This window comes from Belonocnema kinseyi, chromosome 4 (genome assembly GCF_010883055.1).
Source record: "Belonocnema kinseyi isolate 2016_QV_RU_SX_M_011 chromosome 4, B_treatae_v1, whole genome shotgun sequence".
Classification (NCBI taxonomy): domain Eukaryota; kingdom Metazoa; phylum Arthropoda; class Insecta; order Hymenoptera; family Cynipidae; genus Belonocnema; species Belonocnema kinseyi.
Window position 1 is genome coordinate 125915059 of NC_046660.1, and position 17872 is coordinate 125932930.

A 17872-nucleotide genomic window follows, 5' to 3' on the forward strand; every position below is an offset into this window, starting at 1 on the left:
ATCTCCTCAATCGTTGAAAATCGATGTCCTTTCATGGGTCTCTTCAGTTTTGGGAAAAGAAAAAAGTCACTGGGGGCCAAATCCGTTGAATATGGAGGCTGAAGCATCACTGTGGTGCTGTTTCTGGGAAGAAAATCGTTCACAAGCAACGATGAATGAGCAGGTGCATTATCGTGATGCAAAAGCCACGAATTGTTTTTCCAAAGTTCCGAAAGTTTTTTGCGTATCGCCTCTTGCAAACGGCGCATAACTTGAAGGTAATACTCCTTATTGACCGTACGATCTTGTGCTAAGAACTCCTGATGCACTACACCACGGTAATCAAAGAAGACACTGAGCAAAACCTTCACATTTGACCGAACTTGACGTGCTTTTTTCGGTCTTGGAGACTCAGGATGCTTCCACTGAGACGATTGGGCTTAAGTTTCGACGTCATAACCATATACCCACGATTCATCCCCAGTTATAACCCTTTTTAGAAAATCAGGATCATTATTGACTTCATTCAACATCTCCTGAGCAATGGTCATGCGATGGATCTTTTGATCAAAATTAAGCAGTTTTGGAACAAATTTCGCTGACACATGTCTCATGCCCAAAACGTCCGAAAAGATAGCATTGCATGAGCCAACCGATATGCCAACATCTTTAGCAACTTCTCTGATGGTAATTCAGCGATTTTTCAACACCATTTCTTCCACTGCTTGAACGTTTTCATCTGTTGTTGACGTGCTGGGACGTCCAGGGCGAGGTTCGTCTTCGACATCCTCTCGGCCTTCTTGGAACAGCTTGTACCACTTATACACATTTTTCTTACTCAGAGTAGACTCACCATATGCAACTGTTCACATTTCAGCAGTTTTAGAGCACTGGATTTCATTTTCCACACAAAATTTAATGCAAACTCTTTGCTCCATTTTTTTCGAAAGAAGAAAATCGCCGAGCACACCAAACCCTTCTAAAGTTTTACGCCTCTGCCAGAAAAGCAGCACGAGCTATATACTGAAAACTGTGAACATATGATCGTGCTGAGTGTACCAACACAACAAAACAAAAAATTTAAAACTTGAATGTACGTCGAGACGTTTTTTCTAATATAAGATAAAAAAATCGAATTTGCAGATCTATGGTAAGAATAATAAAAAACAGATTAATTTTTTACCTATAACATCAAGTCTCTACAATAAAACTATTAGTTTTCATCCAACAATGATATAATGAAAACTTCGCTCAAAAACATTAATTTAAAAAAAAATCAAGAAAATGGTTGAATCCTCAATAAACAAGATAATATTTTAAAAAGAAAAGTTATTTTTCTATGTAAAAGACGAATTTTCAAATGAAAAAATTAATTTTTAATTGAAAATATAAATAGATAAAACCAGAAATAGGGTAATTTGTTTTTAGTTGAATGAATTAATATTTAACAAAAAACAATTAAATTTCAACAAATTACTTGAAATTTTACTAAAATAGATGCATTTGATGATACATAGTTGAAATTTCAAGCAAACAGATGTACTTTCAACCAAGAAGATTAATTTTATGTACAAAAAGACGCTGTTTGAAACAAATAATTTAATTTTCAACTCAAAAATATCAATTTTTAATTCCAAATTTCAGTGTTTCACCAAAAGTGGGATAGTTAAATTTTCAGTTAGAGAATTTAATTTGTAACAAAAAAAAATGGAATGTGCAACTTAGTAGCTTTGCTCTTAATCACAAAGATGAATTTTGAAACAAGAAGACTAATTTCCTACCAAAATAACGAATTTTCATCGAAATATGTGCATTTTCAAACAAATGGTTGATTTTTCAACTACAAAAGATGAATTTTAACTTCAAATATCAATTATCTACCTAAAGTGGTATAATCCAATTTTATCTTACATAAATTAATTCTTAACTAACTACAAAGGAAATTTCAACGAAATAGTTGAATTCTCAATCAAAAAGATGAATTTTCCAGGATAAAGTTTTATATTTATAAAAAAAAAATTTCAACAAAATACATAAATGTTCAAACAAATAATTCCATTTTTAACTAAAAAAGATCAAGGTTCAATAAAAAATATCAAATTCTAAACAAAAATAGACTATTGCAGTTTTTAGTTTATGAAAGTTAATATTCAATAAAAAAAATGGAATTTTCTACAGATTATTTCAAATTTTAACTAAAACAGATGAATTTGACAGCAAACAGTAGAAGTTTTAACAACAAAAATGAACTTTCAATCACAAAGATTAATTTTTTATTAAAGAAAATTTTAAAAATAAATATCAGCATTTTGTAGAAATTTTTAATGTAAGTTGTTGGCTTTAGTATCAGGTGAATTAAAACTAATTAAATTGTTTTAAACATTTCGGCACACAATGGTGGCCTTCATCAGAGAGTTTTATTAAATGTCTGAAAAGCACACAATATCTTGTAGGTACGCAATTTTACAATCGGAAACATGATTTTTTTATTAACATCTTAGTTGTGAACTAACCAAAAATCAAAAATACTTATTTTTAAATCGAAATTTTGTCTAATTTTATTAAGAACGATTGATAAATTTTGCAGTAATCTTAAAACATTATTTTATTTTAACGAAGTACAATTTATGAGAAAACAACACCAATGTAGTCGAAAAAGTTTTGTCATCAATTTTTTATTATTTTATTCCTTTTTTATTATTTTTCAAATGATCTGTCTGTACGAAAATTATTATCATAAATTGTAAGAAACTTTATACAGATTTAAATTATTTTCAACTAAATAAATTTCCACTCCAAGAACAATATTATAAAAAGTATTTAGAATAAGATAGAATTTACTTGAAATCAGGCAGGTTCTATACATTATTTAGCAGAATCGTTAGTGATAACATTTTTTTATAGTAAATAATGCAAGACGTTTTTTCCCGTATACAACAAAAAATCGAATTTGGTCATCTATGTTAAAAATAATAAAAAACAGATTAATTAGGTACCCATAACATTAATTGTCTCGAAAAAACTATTAGATTTCAACCAACAATGATATAATTAAAATTTTTTTTAAAGACATTAATTTCTAACAAACAAAAGGAAATCAAGAAAATAGTTGAATCCTCAAGAAACAAGATAAGATTTTAACAAACAAAATTAATTTTCTACCAAAAAGACAAATTTTCAACTAAAAAAATTAATTTTCAATTAAAAAAATAATTTTTCATCCTAAAATTATAACATTTATATTTTTAATAAAATAGTTGAATCCTCAGTCAAAAAGATCAAATTTCAAAAAAATAGTGGAGTTTTCGACTAAAACAGATAAATTTTTAATTAAAAATATAAATATATAGAACCAGAAATAGGATTATTTCCTTTTAAATAAAAGAATTAATATTTAGCAACAAACAATTAAATTTTCAGCAAATTAGTAGAAATTGTTCAAAATAGAAGATTTTGATAATACATAGTTAAAATTTCAAACAAACGGATACGGTTTTAACCAAGAATCTTAATTTTATATAAAAAAAGATGATGTTTGAAACAAGTAATTGAATTGTCAACACAAAAATATCCATTTGTAATTCAAACATTCATTGCTTCATCGAAAGTGGGATAGTTAAATTTTTAGTCAAAGAATTTAATTTTTAACAAAAAAAGGAATGTGCAACTTAATAGTATTGTTCTTAATCACAAAGATAAATTTTCGACCAATTGAAAATAAATTTTTACTTTCAAATTTTGTAGCCTCAGTGAAGAAGATGAAATTTTAACGGCGAAGATTAATTTCCTATCCAAAAAAGATGGTTTAAAAAAATTAAATTTTTAACAAAAAAAGATCCATTTTTTTTAATATAATTTTTCTATCAAAAATAGTATAATCGAATTTTCTCTTAAATAAATTAATTTTTCACAAAAAAGGAGTTTTTAACAAAATAATGGAATCCTCGAAAAAAGTTGAAATATCAATTAGCAAGTTTATTTTTCTACCAAAAATAACAAATTTTCAACAAAATTCTGAATTTTCAAATACTGTATGAAAATAGATGAATTTGTTCCCAAATGGTTCAATTCTTTACAAAAAGAAGATCGATTTTCAACAAAAAGTATTAATTTTGTATCAAACAGAAAAATTAAAAAATTGAATCATTAAGTAAAAAAGGTCAATTTTCAATTTAAAATATCAATTTTGAACAAAAATGGTAGAATCGAAATTTCTTTTAAAGAAGTTGGTTTTTGACCATCTGAAAAGGAATCTTTTTTAAATAACTGAATCCTTAACGAAAAATATTAATTTCAACCGAGAATATTACTTTTCTACTAAAAATTACGAATTTTCTACATAAGGTAGAAAGTTTCAAACAAATATATGATTTTTAACGAAAAAATATCATTTTTAAACCAAAAGTAATATAAGTAGGTTTTACCGTTATAGAAATTAATGTTTAAAAAATATAGAAATTCGAAGAAAATAGTTGAATTTTCAGTCAAATGATGGTTCAGTTTTTAGTTAAAAAACAATTTTCAATTTAAACTAGTGTAATTTAGAAAAATCTGAGTTTCCTACCAAAACAGATTGTAAATAAAAATATCAATTAATTTTTAACCAATAATAGAAAGTTAAATTTTCACTTTAATAAATTAATTAAAAAAAAGAATTGTCCGAAAAATGGTTGAATCCTCAATCAGCAAGTTGAATGTTCAAACAAGAATATTAACTTTCTATAAATAATTTAATTTGTTACCAAAAATTTCATAATTGAATTTTCTGTTAAAAACATTAATTAAAAAAAAACAGTGTTATAAAAATTGTTTCAAAGGAGATCGAATACATTTGACATTAGGCAGGTTCTGCATTTCAAGTCGCTGAATCCATCCAATTGTTGAAAATATTCAACAATTTACTTGAATTTTTTTCTGTCTTGACTGCAAATTGCTCCATGGTTAAAATTCATCTCTTTGGGTAGAAACTTGAGTTTGTTACTGAACATGAACACAATAAAAATGTATCCCTTTTAGTTGAAAATTCAACTATTTTTTTGAAAACTTGCCTTTTTGGGTTGAAAAGTCAACAAGTTTGTAGATATTTTTCTTTTTCCTTCGTTCGTTCTAGAGTTTCGCGCTCGATAATATATGCATCTCGCGCTCAATCTTTGTAAATCGCCTAAAGTTATGCACAGTTGTTTTAAAATTAAAGGTCAAAATATCTACAACTGTAATTTGGTAGATGTGAATTATCTTTTGTTTAAGCTCCTTTGTTGAGGACTCAATTATTTTGTTTAAAATTGGTCTTTCTTGTTTGCATTCGACTACTTGTTTAAATGTTAAACTAATTGAGTAAAAATTGATAATTTTTGTGCTAAAGATTCATCATTTTACTTGAAAATTTAATTCTTTTGTTGAAAGTCCTTTCTTTCTTTGGTTGAAAATTAACCTTTTTTGTTGAACATTTCTCTAATTGCTTTAAGCTTAAACGACCTTTTAAAAATTAATTTTTTTGGTTGAAGATTAATTATTATAGTTAAAAATTTATCTCTGGTTGAAAATTAAAAAAATTTTTTGAATTGCATTTCTCGGTACAATTCAGCTGTTATTGTTTTAAAATTATCATATTTTTTAATGTTTGTTTGAAAACTTATCTACAAATATGGATCTTCGATAGAAAATGTAATATTTGATATTTCAACGAATGCAGATGCTGCCAAGAGATGCATTGTAAAAATAAGGAAACGAATTTTCAATCATAAAGATTAATTTTCCGTAAGATGTTCGAATTTAAACCAAAAGTGGAAAAGTTACTTTTTCACACAACAGATTAATTTACTTCCGAAAAAAAAAAGAATTTTCTAAAAAATTGTACATTTTTTAACCAAAGAGATGAGTTTTCCATTAAAACTATGCATTTTTCATCTAGAAAAATGAATTTTCAACCCCACGTGTTAAGTTTTCAAGTATTTATTTGTGTAAAGTGCTATTTTTAATAAATAATTCTATTAGTTATAATGTAATTTGACATATAATAATTATTAGTATAATTTTGAAAAAGATATTCATGTTTTTCATAAACTTCAATATGAAAAGTTCAGAGGACAGTGGGAGACTTAACTAAGCCCGAGATTCGACAATTTGCAGAAATCTGAGTTCAATAATGTAATTTTTTTTTCAACTTGGTAAGAATTCATCTACTCTTGTAAACAAAATTCGTGCAGTAATCATATATCACGTTATTCTTTACAAAGTAGCGTAATGATTTTGTATAAATCGAAATAACGAAACAGCTATAACTACCATTTTTATGATATTGAACGCATGAACTTATATTCGGTTGACTTGACCAAGATTTTCAAGGGAAAGTTTACCAAGCGGCAATAAGCTTATTACATGTGTTTTTCTACCTATAAGAAAATTAATTATTATAATGCACGTGCAAAATTTTTTCTAAATTGATTTATAAAAATTGTGGTTTAAATACGCAAAGTTCATTATTTAAATAATATGATTATCATGAACGTGAGTTGCAAAATTGTAGTCAATGCTATTCATCAATTTTAGTTGTAAATTAATTTTTAAGAAAAAATGTATAACATCAATTAAATATGTATAACATAGAAAAGATAGGCTTTTGGTTTATTCTTTTTCATAAAAAGAGAAATAGGCGTGCGCCATCGAGCGCGCAAGACTACTAGTTATTAGTATAAATTACCGGCTTATCAATATTTATTTCACCCCAATAACGCCCGACAAAATCATTTGGACAAGTGACTGAAAGCTTGTAGACGACACTTCACGTTGCTCTGAATAAGAAAAAACAGTCTCTAAATGATGCTTTTCCCCTAGATTCTCATAATGAATCTGGGTGGTTCAAATTTGATGCAACTCTATTGAACATCGATTTTGGTGTACTTTGGAGGATCGACGATTTTTTGTGTAGCCATTCAAAATCAAGATAATTGCTTGCTACCCTGCAAGAGTTCACTTCATGTACGAGGAAAACTAACGAAAATTGATGAAGCTCTATTGACTAACACTGTTTCAGTTAGTAATCCAATCTTCCATTCGTTTGAAGAAGCGCGATATGAAATAAATGCTGTTGAAATTACTAAAAATAAAAATGTTGGTCTCAAGAGTCTCATGAAGAATTATGTGTCTATGGATACTAGTTAAAATAGATTTTTGACAATGCTTGTTGGCTTGGGTTCTATAATAATAATAATGATTAAATATTAACTAATGCAAATGGTAATTTTGATATTTCAATACCGCTTAATATAATATTTGAGTTTTTTGAAGATTATGAAAACATAATTATTAATGCTAAGCATTAACTTATTTTCACTAGATCGAAGAGTGATGTAAATTCAATTTCACAAACAGACCCTAATGAGCAATATAAGATTGAAATAATTAAAGTTGATTGGTTTTTACCATGTGTAAGACTATCAGATCAACGAAAATTTAAATTAAGGGGTTTCGGTTAATAACGTCTATTTGTTATCAGAATTTGGTCGTTTGTTTCTATAACAATAAGAATTGCCTGAGTAATCGAAGTATTGGCCATCTTTTTCTACAACTTTTTCCCATCTTTCTGACAATGCATGGATTCCTTCCCAAAAGAAATGTTCATTTTTTGAGGCCAACCATTCATCGAGACAAATCCTCACTTCTTCGTGAGACTGAAAATAACTTTCTCAAAGTCCATGCTGCATCGATGTCCGGTGAATACGGTGGGTGGGAAAGGATGTCCCATATAAAGATTTTCAAATAGTTTTGAACTGGTTTCGCAACATGAGGCCGTGTACTGTCATATTGAAAAATTACTTTCTCGAATCTTTTCGTGTATTCTATTTGTTTTTCCTTCAATACTTTGTTTAATTTAGTTAGTTGTTGTCGGTACCGTTCGCCAGTAATCGTTTCACCAGGTTTCAGCAGTTCGCAATTCACATCTCCCTTAGTGTCCAATCACATACACAGAATAACCTTCTTTCCATGTATATTGCGGACTGGTTTTGACGTTGAAGGCTGGCCTGGGGCTACCCATGATTTTCTTCGCTTTGGGTTGTCAAAATAGATCCACTTTTTATCACCTGTCACAATTCGATGCAAGAAAACTTTTCTTTTCTGCCTGGCTAGCAGAATTTCACAAATGGTTTCTCGCCCTTTCAAGTTTCTGTCTTTCAATTGATATGAAACCCATTTTCCTACCTTCTGGACCTTTCCCAATGCGTGTAGACGTTTGGAAATGGTGGATTGGACAACATTCAATGCATTTGCTATTTGCTTTAACGTTTCTCTTGAGTCTCCATCTAATAAAGATTGCAAATCTTCATCTTCAAACTTTTTGGGCTGACCTGGACGCTCCTTGTCTTCTATATCGAAGTCACCGGTTTCAAACCGTTGAAACTACCGTTCACAAGTTTTTGGGTTATAACATTTCCCCCGTAAGCTTTAATCAATAAACCATAACTTTCAGCAGCCGTTTTCTTCAAATGAAAGAGCGTTATGAAACTTCTTCGCAAAATGGCTTTTTCAGGTACGTAATTCGACATTTTCAAACTTTCCAAAAAATATGTTCTTTGCACAATCACAATCCAGAATAAACTGGCTTTTTGTGACGTATGACTAACTTTTAAAAGGCTATGAACGCCTTGCGTCTATACTAACAAGCGTATTAGTAACGCCATCTCTTAGCAAAATTGACATTATTAACTGAAACACCTTACAAAAGTATATTAAAAAATATCCATCTATTTTAATCAATTTTAGTTCTTGGTAATTATATGAATATCCTTTACATCTAGTTACACAAACCATGTTAGCACGAGTTATTTTGATCATTGCAAAATATCAAATGTAAAATTATATTTAAATTCACAATGTGACACTGTTAAAAATAATATTAAATTAAATATACCCATGTGTATTAAAATTAATATATCAAGCATATGAAATCGCCATTAAGGGCGACTATATTAGATTTCATACACATTCATTTCAATCACTTACAAGAAAAATCAGATAATTCAATTTTTCACTAATTAAAAATAAGTTTAGGAGTAATTTTCTATTGCAAATAATAAAAGATGATACGTTCTTCCTGTTAACCAGAAATAAAATTGGATTTCAAGTTATACATCATACCCACGGACTAAGTCAAGCGACTGATGAGATTAGAATATTATAAGTAAATTCAACTAATTTAATACGATGCTTGAAACCTCTTGCAATGATGTTGTAGGTATACAATTACGAGCGGCCACGAGCGTTCGAGGTTACAACAGTCACATCTAGATGATTTGTTAGAGCTACCGTCTGCCACAACTCAGGTTTTTAGTCGCTCACTTCCTGATGGCCAAGAAAATTTCTTAAAATGCGATGTTTTCTTTTTTCATAATTATTCGAATTTAGGACCAGACCCACTCAAAAAGCAAAGAGATAATATCAAAAAATAATAGAATATAATATATACGAGTACACTAGTGACTCCTAAATTTTCAAGATGTTCAGTGCATCTTGCGTGTACAATGCCTGTAGCCGAAATCACAATGGGATGAACAGATGCATGGTTCACATTCCTCCGTATGGTCTTTACTTCATTCCTTAACTTGCTATACTTGTGGATCGACGGATTCGTTAGTATCTCCACATAAGCGGTACCGGTCAACCACGCCTGGATGTAGCACGTGTTTGCGATAATCCCTGGTGCTGACAACCTTCATCTGTATCGCAATAGAAAATGATTCCGTCTCTGGATACAGAACACCCTTTCTTAGCCAAATATTAGATGCCTCACTATCCACTTAATATTGATCAAACGTTTGGGGGTGTTCTCCATGGATGGCTTTCTGTACTCATTGTATTTCTCTTTCCTCTGTGGTTTCTGCCCTGATATTCAAGGCTCTATCTGAGCACAAATTTAAGGACGTGTAGTCAAGATCCACTTGACACATGTTACTGTAAAGCAACACATTTCGTTTGCTACTAAAATAGTCTCGCAAATGTATAGCTTTTGACTCACACAGTTTTTTGACATCTACAACGCCCCTACCCCCTATATGTCGTGGTAGAACTACCCTTTCAATCGCTGAATTTTTGTGGTGCATTCGGCGCTTCGTCATTTCCACGCGAACAATTCTATTTTATTTTTGAAGGTCGGTGTTAGGCCATTTAATGAGCCCGAAGGAGTACGTGAGGATAAGGATGGCATTTGTTGATTGCCCTGATTTTGTTTGCCGAGTTGAAAAAACTCTTTATAATCAATCTGAGTCTCGTAGTAAAGGCAGTCGTTAGACTTGTCTTAACCATGGTATTCTGAATACCCTTAGATTAAAGAATACCAAGACATTTATCTGATTCGCCTGCAGCGACTCGCCTCGATGTAATTTTCAAACTCGTTCTCTAACTCTACGGTCGCTAATTCCCCTCTAATTAAATGAACTGTTCTGCATTTATCTAGTCCGAACTTTATGTGTATATCATCGGAAAACTGCTTTGTGACATCGATCATTTGCTGCAGTTTCTGGCCTGAACTAGCGTACAGCTTCAGGTCATCAATGTAAATAAGATGGGTCACTTGATGACCATCGTCATTATCATGAATTCTGAACACATGAGATATGTTGTTAAGTGTTTTGTTCAATGGATTCAATGCTAAATAGAATCATAGTGCACTGAAGGAGTCTTCTTGAAATATACCCGTCGTAAAGCGTATTGATCTAGTTATCCTTGGTTGTCCATGAACAAAATACTTGATTCTTGTAGCCCAGAGCCTCATAGCATGGCTTAGAAAGTCAATAATGCGTGGACAGATTTTGTAAAGTTTTGAGACTTCAAGCAAATAGTCATGTGGAACGGAAGGGAACGCTTGTTTGTAGTCAATGTATGCCATGTGTAAGTTCCTTTGATGCTTACGAGCTTGAGTCATGGCAACAGCGTCTATAGTGACTAGATCTTTAGAGCCTCGTGAGTTTTTAGAACATCCTTTTTGTTCTTCTGTAAGAATGTCATTCCCGTCACAATGAGAATATACCTTATCTGCAATGATAGCTGTAAGACATTTATAAATTGTTGGAAGACAGGCTATCGGTCGAAAATCAGATCGATTTTGAGCGTCTGGTTTTTTTGGTGTTATATACGTAGTACTCTGGAGCATAAGGCCTGGCATCAGATCTGAGTGTTCAATGATCCTCTAAAAATACCTTGCAAATGCAAGATGCACACTCGTCAGGTACTTGTACACGCGTTGTGCACTATGTCCGGACCTGGAGCTTTCCAATTATTTGCCCTTTTCAAGACTGCTGAAATATCTAAAGCTGTGGTATTTGTCAGTTGCATTTCAGTGCTATTACTTGCCCTTGCTTCCTCCAGTTTAAACCACGTAGTGTCCAAATTGCATCTGTTCATTTTTCCTCAAACACCCGACCAGTGGTTAGTCATACCTTTAAATTGACGGACTTCGGATTCTTGCTGGTTATTTGGATTCACTCTTAGTTCACGATAGAACCTTCTTTCATCTGTCTAAAAGCTTCAATTTCGTTGCCTTCGTGCACTACGTTTTTTTGTACCGACGCATTCTGGCATTAAGAACATCAAGTCTCTATCGTTGGGAGTCTATAATCTCATCCAATATTGCCAGTATTAATGTTTGGATGTGCAGAGAGTGGATGATTTTAGTAACATGGTTTATCAGCTTTCTGGTTCTATTTCCTTTTTTGTATTGAGTTATTGACCCAATTTGCACCTTACTTTGCTGACATCCATATCCAACTTGATCTTCCATGGTGGATCTCGATCCCTTGCTGGGACAAAAACTGCATTTGCAGGCTTAGTTTTCCGGCCAACGTTCTAACGGTTGCCACAGCTGCACAGTATACAATAGTTTGCACCTGTAACGCAGTTTGTGCTACGTTTAAATACATACGTAAAATCTTGCTGTCGAGATGTGCTATTAGTGCACGCAGATCATTTGTGATGTTCATTTTGGGCAGAGAATGCCTTAGTATTGATTCTACATGTCTGAACTTTCGTAAAGCATGACCGAAATTTCTTTCCAGATGCTGTTATTTTTCTGGGATTTTCCTATCCACATCATCGTTAGTAATATCCGAATGTGGTTCTAGTGGATCCGGTACATAATGCTTATTATCCCTAGCACCTATACCTTCAGCCTCAATCAAGTCTTCGTTATTTACATCTTCCAAGGCGAGTTCATCAATAGGAAGCTGCTGTTCCACATCCATTTTGATAGCAGCTATTGCAACAGCCGAAAGCAGTCTGTTTACAGATATTGAGCGTTTTTTATCTGTGAGATTCTGCTCATTCATTTTTGTGGTTAGCTCTGGGTATTTAAAAAAGAAAAGTCTATGATGTTCTCTCCTTACACTTTGCCCACATTTCTCTGCCAAAAAATAAAGGCGCATAACATCTCTGTTCATATGGTATGTCCATTTTCGTCCCTTTTTTGGTTGATGAACCTCTGCTTCTGCCTCTGGTTGTATAAGGCCATCCACTGTGGAGGACGTGGTGGTGTTGGATCATCAATAGGTTCAGAAAGAACATGAGTTGCTCCTGCTTGACCGTTTGACGCGGCTTTCTCTAACTGATGTTCATTGTTGTCAGTTTTCCGCGCCAAATCAACCTGTTATTTAATCTCCATTGCTCGGTCTTCTGTAACGTGCAAATTAGTCCTGATATCCTTCATCTTAGCGATAAGATCTCTTAGTGCGGCTTTTTGTATATTACGATACTTTGCAGCACATTTCGTTCTTAAATTGTATCCTTTTTCCATTTTCGTTTCAAACTTCGCATATAGCTAACCCTAAAAGCTAACTTCATATAGCTAACCCTAGACAAAGCATTTTCAGCATGCACAGTTGATGATCCACTGCTTACCGTTTGTCGCAGATTTTCTTGCTGGGCAGCTGTTTGAATAGTGAGATCTGCCTGGCCATCTCGCAGCTCACCATCGCCACCGTTCCGCATGCTGTGGCCCCGAGCTGTGGCTCCAGGGGCGCCCCGACGATCCTCGGGAAGCAACATGTGTTCAATATCTTTAATATTCTCTCTATTATTATTTGGGTCTTGGCGTCCTGCTAAGTATCTCTCTTCTTCGTTATCAGCTTATTTGGCATGGAAAACCCTGTCAGCAGCAATACTACCGCCAACATAGCCGCCAAAGTCATGAGAGGAGAGCTCAAGCCATACCGCGACGTCAATGCGGAACACTTATTATTATTATTATTCTTGCCTGTTGTAACAAGATGGATTTAAATACTTTATTTCGCTCAAAATTATTTCAGAAGAAATGTATTTTTTAATTCTAAACAGTTTTGATTATGAATAAAGTACACATACACAGAAAGAAAAATGGTCTTTTCTTAATTTTTAACCCAACCAAGAATGTGAGAAAGAGAGAGAGAGAGAGGATATAGCAATAAGTCTTCCATGCGTAAGATCAAAGAATACAATAAAGAGATAAGAGAAATTTGTTTCAAAGTTCAGAATATCTCGGTCTCCATGTGGTTTCAGAGAAAAAAAAGGAAAGAAAGAAAGAGAATGAGAGTGAGAAGCCAAAAAATGACTCTACCGTTTATTTCTCGTACACATACGTTTTTTTTAGAAACTTCATTGAGGCCTATAAGCTTTTTTTAAAAAGAGCAAACTGATTCCGAGAATGTAATGAGCTGATTATAAAGTTCTGGGCCTACTGTATAAAAACCGTCTTTGGATAGCTCCATAATTATTCCAATTAAGTTTCGCGAGTCTTCCTTGCTCCTAACCACGCTTGGAATAGGTATTTTAACCGAAATTCCGACTTTCATTTCGCAATACTTTTTGTTAGAAGCTTGTTTCATTTCCTCTGCTTGTACTGTTAGCCCCTCCATTTCCCTTCTTATGTTGAAAGATATATTCTTTTTATTAAAGCAAAGTGTACTCAGAAGTGCAGATCCAATGCTTTCATTTTCTGTGCCACTTGAGCCAATATCACACACAACATAGACGTTTCTTTGGCACTAGAAACATTTCTGTGCATCTGGAGTTTTATTATCACAAACACAACATACTGGGTTTAAAGATTCGCAAGGAAAATCGTCAACGTCCTCCTGTTGTCGAACATTCCGCTCCTCTACAAAAATCGAATCATCAACCTTTTGCCATTTGGCCGGTGTTATGTCGTTGTCTTCATCCAGTACCTGCGAGTTATCTCCGAAATGGTCAAACTCTGGTTCCAAAAACTTTTCCAACTCTTCTTCTGTTGCAAAATTTTAAACTTTTTATTCAAAACTGTATTTTTTCAAGTTAAATGGCAGTAATTTTTAATTCTAAATAATAAAACATAACATTTTTGTCTAAATAAACACAAATTTCCTTGGTTCTTAAGTTAAAAAGTTCAAATGAGAAAATTATTTAGAAACCATAACCCCTAAACACCTTTGCTCACGTTAAAATTCTAACATTGACAACGACTATCATGGTATATTGAAATTAATGTACGGTATATGCCAGTTACTTTACTTGCATGTATATTAAATTTCCGTTGTGGAGGCTTGAATTTAATCAATTATTTTCTTAATTTTTTATGATTTTCAATTCATTCTGGAGGCATTTAATTAAAAAAAATGTATTTCAAATCTTTTAATCGACATGTTCATTTGAAATTATTTGTTTTTCTATTATATTATTATATTATTATATTAATGTTTTAAGTATTATAATATAATTTTTATTATTTATATATTTATTGATATAATTTATTATTAATTATAATATTATATATTATTAATTATATTATATTTTCAATTATATGTAATTACGTAATCTTTGAATTTCTTATCCAATGATTTTGAAGGATTTAAATTTATATTTAAAATTAAATTTATAACTGGCTATCAAGGCTATTTATATGTATAAAATTTAATAACAATGAAAGATTTAATAGTAAAATTGTTCTAGAATTTTTTAAGAAAAAAAAAATTTTTTTAATACAGGTCAGTTCTTGGAAACGCTTCCTCCCAAGTCGCCTACTCATAGGCCGAACTGTATATAATATAATATAATTACTTAATATTATTTTTTATATTATAATAAGAAAATAGTTGAATATAGCTGAATACTGACCTAAAGTTTTTATTTAAAATTTTTGCCACACTTTACACACATGTTCATAATCTTCATCAGAAACATACTCATTATTTAGTATTGAGAAAAATGATTTTCTTGGTGGTTAATGTTCTTTATCTAATTTTACCCAATTATCAATATAATCATATGGAAAGACTCCTTTCCTACATAGCAAGTTTCTGCCCTAGGGGCTGTAAGACATCGTATTTGGTGGGGAGGATTCAGCGTTTGGGACATATGGTTCAAACGGACCTCGGCCTGCATGCGTGTGGATATGAATGATAGGACTCCTATAAATGGGCTCTCCTGGGTGTTTTGAGAAGAATTCTTATAAACGGACTCTCCTGGTATGCATGATTGTAGTATGATAGAAAGCTGAAAGAGCCTAGTTAACACGGGCCTTCTGGATCCCTGGGTCGAGGTCTCTCACGGATCGATCTCCAATTTCTAGAATCGGCACGGGGATGACCTGCGGCCTGCACAGCGACCAAGAAACAGCCCTCCGTTGGTATGGTGGCCTGCAAACGAGTATTCAATGAGTTTCTCGTACAATGTGAATACCCCCCTAAGCCATGGATCTAGAGTGATCGTGCCCATGGCAATTTGGCACCTAGGGATTACGAAAGTGTCTTAACGGCCTCTCGGGGACACCGGACGAACTCCCCGAGTGATTAGTCTTACCCTTGCATGCGGGGCTCTGCAGCGACGATCCTTTTATTTCCCTAGCTACTCGTGGGAACCAAAACGGATTACGCAAATATTCAAAAAGAAGAAGGAGAAAGGGAGTTAGCGGACGGGGTGAAGGGGATGGGTCCTAACGGGTCTAGCATAACCCTTTTCTCCCAATCTGTCTCTCCGGCAAGCCTTACTCAGACGGTGACTCTGCCCCCAGCTCGTTCGGAAGCTGAGTGTGTGGCAGCTTCTCTGAATGAGGCTATGGAAACAGGAGTGGCCAACCAGTCCCCCAATAAAAAGAAACGCATCAACGGTTCCCTGAAAAGGAGACTGAGGAGGCAAGCACAGCGGCTCAGAAGAGAGGACGGGGCTCAGAGGGCACCCCACCTGTAAAGAGGCACAAGGCGGTACAGCAGCCGACGAACAGGGAGTCGTCGGGGGTTGGACTGACGGCCGCTCAGAGGGCTAACCCCCTGACTGTGGTGGTAATGGATCCGAGATACCGGAACCCGCTGCTAACTACAGAGCAGTTAGACCTATTCACGGCGGCTTCCTTGAGGGCGCTCGAAAAAGTGTTTTCAGATAATTAGCAAAAATTCAAGACCCATTTCTGCAGGGGGGGGGTATTTGTGGCAGCTGACCCAGTGGCTAAAGCTTGGCTACACAAGGCTTTCGCCGAGACAAGGCCTTGGGAAGGCGCATCTCTTAAGGTTAGTGGAGTTGAGTTGCTCCAGAGGATGGTTACGGCTACGGCGTGGTTTCGAGGTAAACTGATAGACCCGCATGAGGTTCTCCGTCAGCTGAAAAATTCAAACAGCTCCTAGTTGTACAAATTCCTGAGTCACAGGCGAGGTCCCTTGCGGCCCTCAACAACAGGTCCTTCTATCTTTTTAGACAGGTCAAGTTTAAAGTTGCCAGTTAGGGGCAGGAGGAAAATTCATAAAAAAAAGCATTTGTTCATGCATTCTCCCCCATTCCCCCCTTAAAATTCGGAGAATATTTAAGATATTCATATTTTCAGTAAAATATATTCAGGAAGAAATTCTGCTCGAACCTCCTAAAAAATGTGCAATTATATCAGACAAAAATTTTGAACATTTTTCTTCAAAATAAAGATGAAAAAATATTTATTAATTATTCATTATCTAAAGTTATTAAAATAAAATAATAAACATGGCAACGTGAATCTCCTAAATTCTGAATTTCCAAAGCAATTTTAAGTTTTCACTATTTTACTTACTCTTAGAGCAGATGTAGATCTATCATTTACTGAATTTTATCTTCCGAATAATCTATATCTAAAGATTTGCTAAATTTGTTAACTTATTTGAAACCGGAAAAAGTCGAGAAATGAGTATGATAGTGAATTTATTTATTCACAAGGAATTTTACTAATTTTTAGAAGAACCATCTATTAAATCACTTGGAATATCACAAGTATCATATCACATAATATAATTCAATTTAAAATAAATTGAATTTCAACTTTTTTTTTAAATTTTAAGTTTAGTTGTTGACTGTTTTAATTACTAAATAATTTACTTCACAACGCTTAATTCAAAAATCTATTACTTGACAATTTTTCGATTTTATTTCGCCATTTTTAAACGTAAATTTTTAATTGAATAGACTTAAAAATAAACACACATAATATAATTCAATTTAAAATAAATTGGATTTCAACTGTTTTTTAAATGTTAAATTTAGTTGTTAACTATTTTAATTACTACATCATTTAGTTCACAACGCTTAATTCAAAAATCTATTACTTGACAATTTTTCGATTTTATTTCGCGATTTTTAAACGTAAATTTTTAATTGAATAGACTTAAAAATAAATAAAATATAAATTAATTAATGGTTCTTAAAACTAAACTGTATTTCGAGTTTTAAAGATGGCAAAAAAATGATTTTATAATATGATTCTAAATCGGTTTGACATTATACAATTTACAGATTTTGACGTTGAAAATTTAACTTCTTGAATACGAAAGCCCTAATAATTAAGCAAATTGAAATTTCTGATTCAAACTTTATAAACTAATTTTAAAGTGAAAATAAATTAATGTATTCATTAATTAAACGATTTTCTTTTATTTGAAGA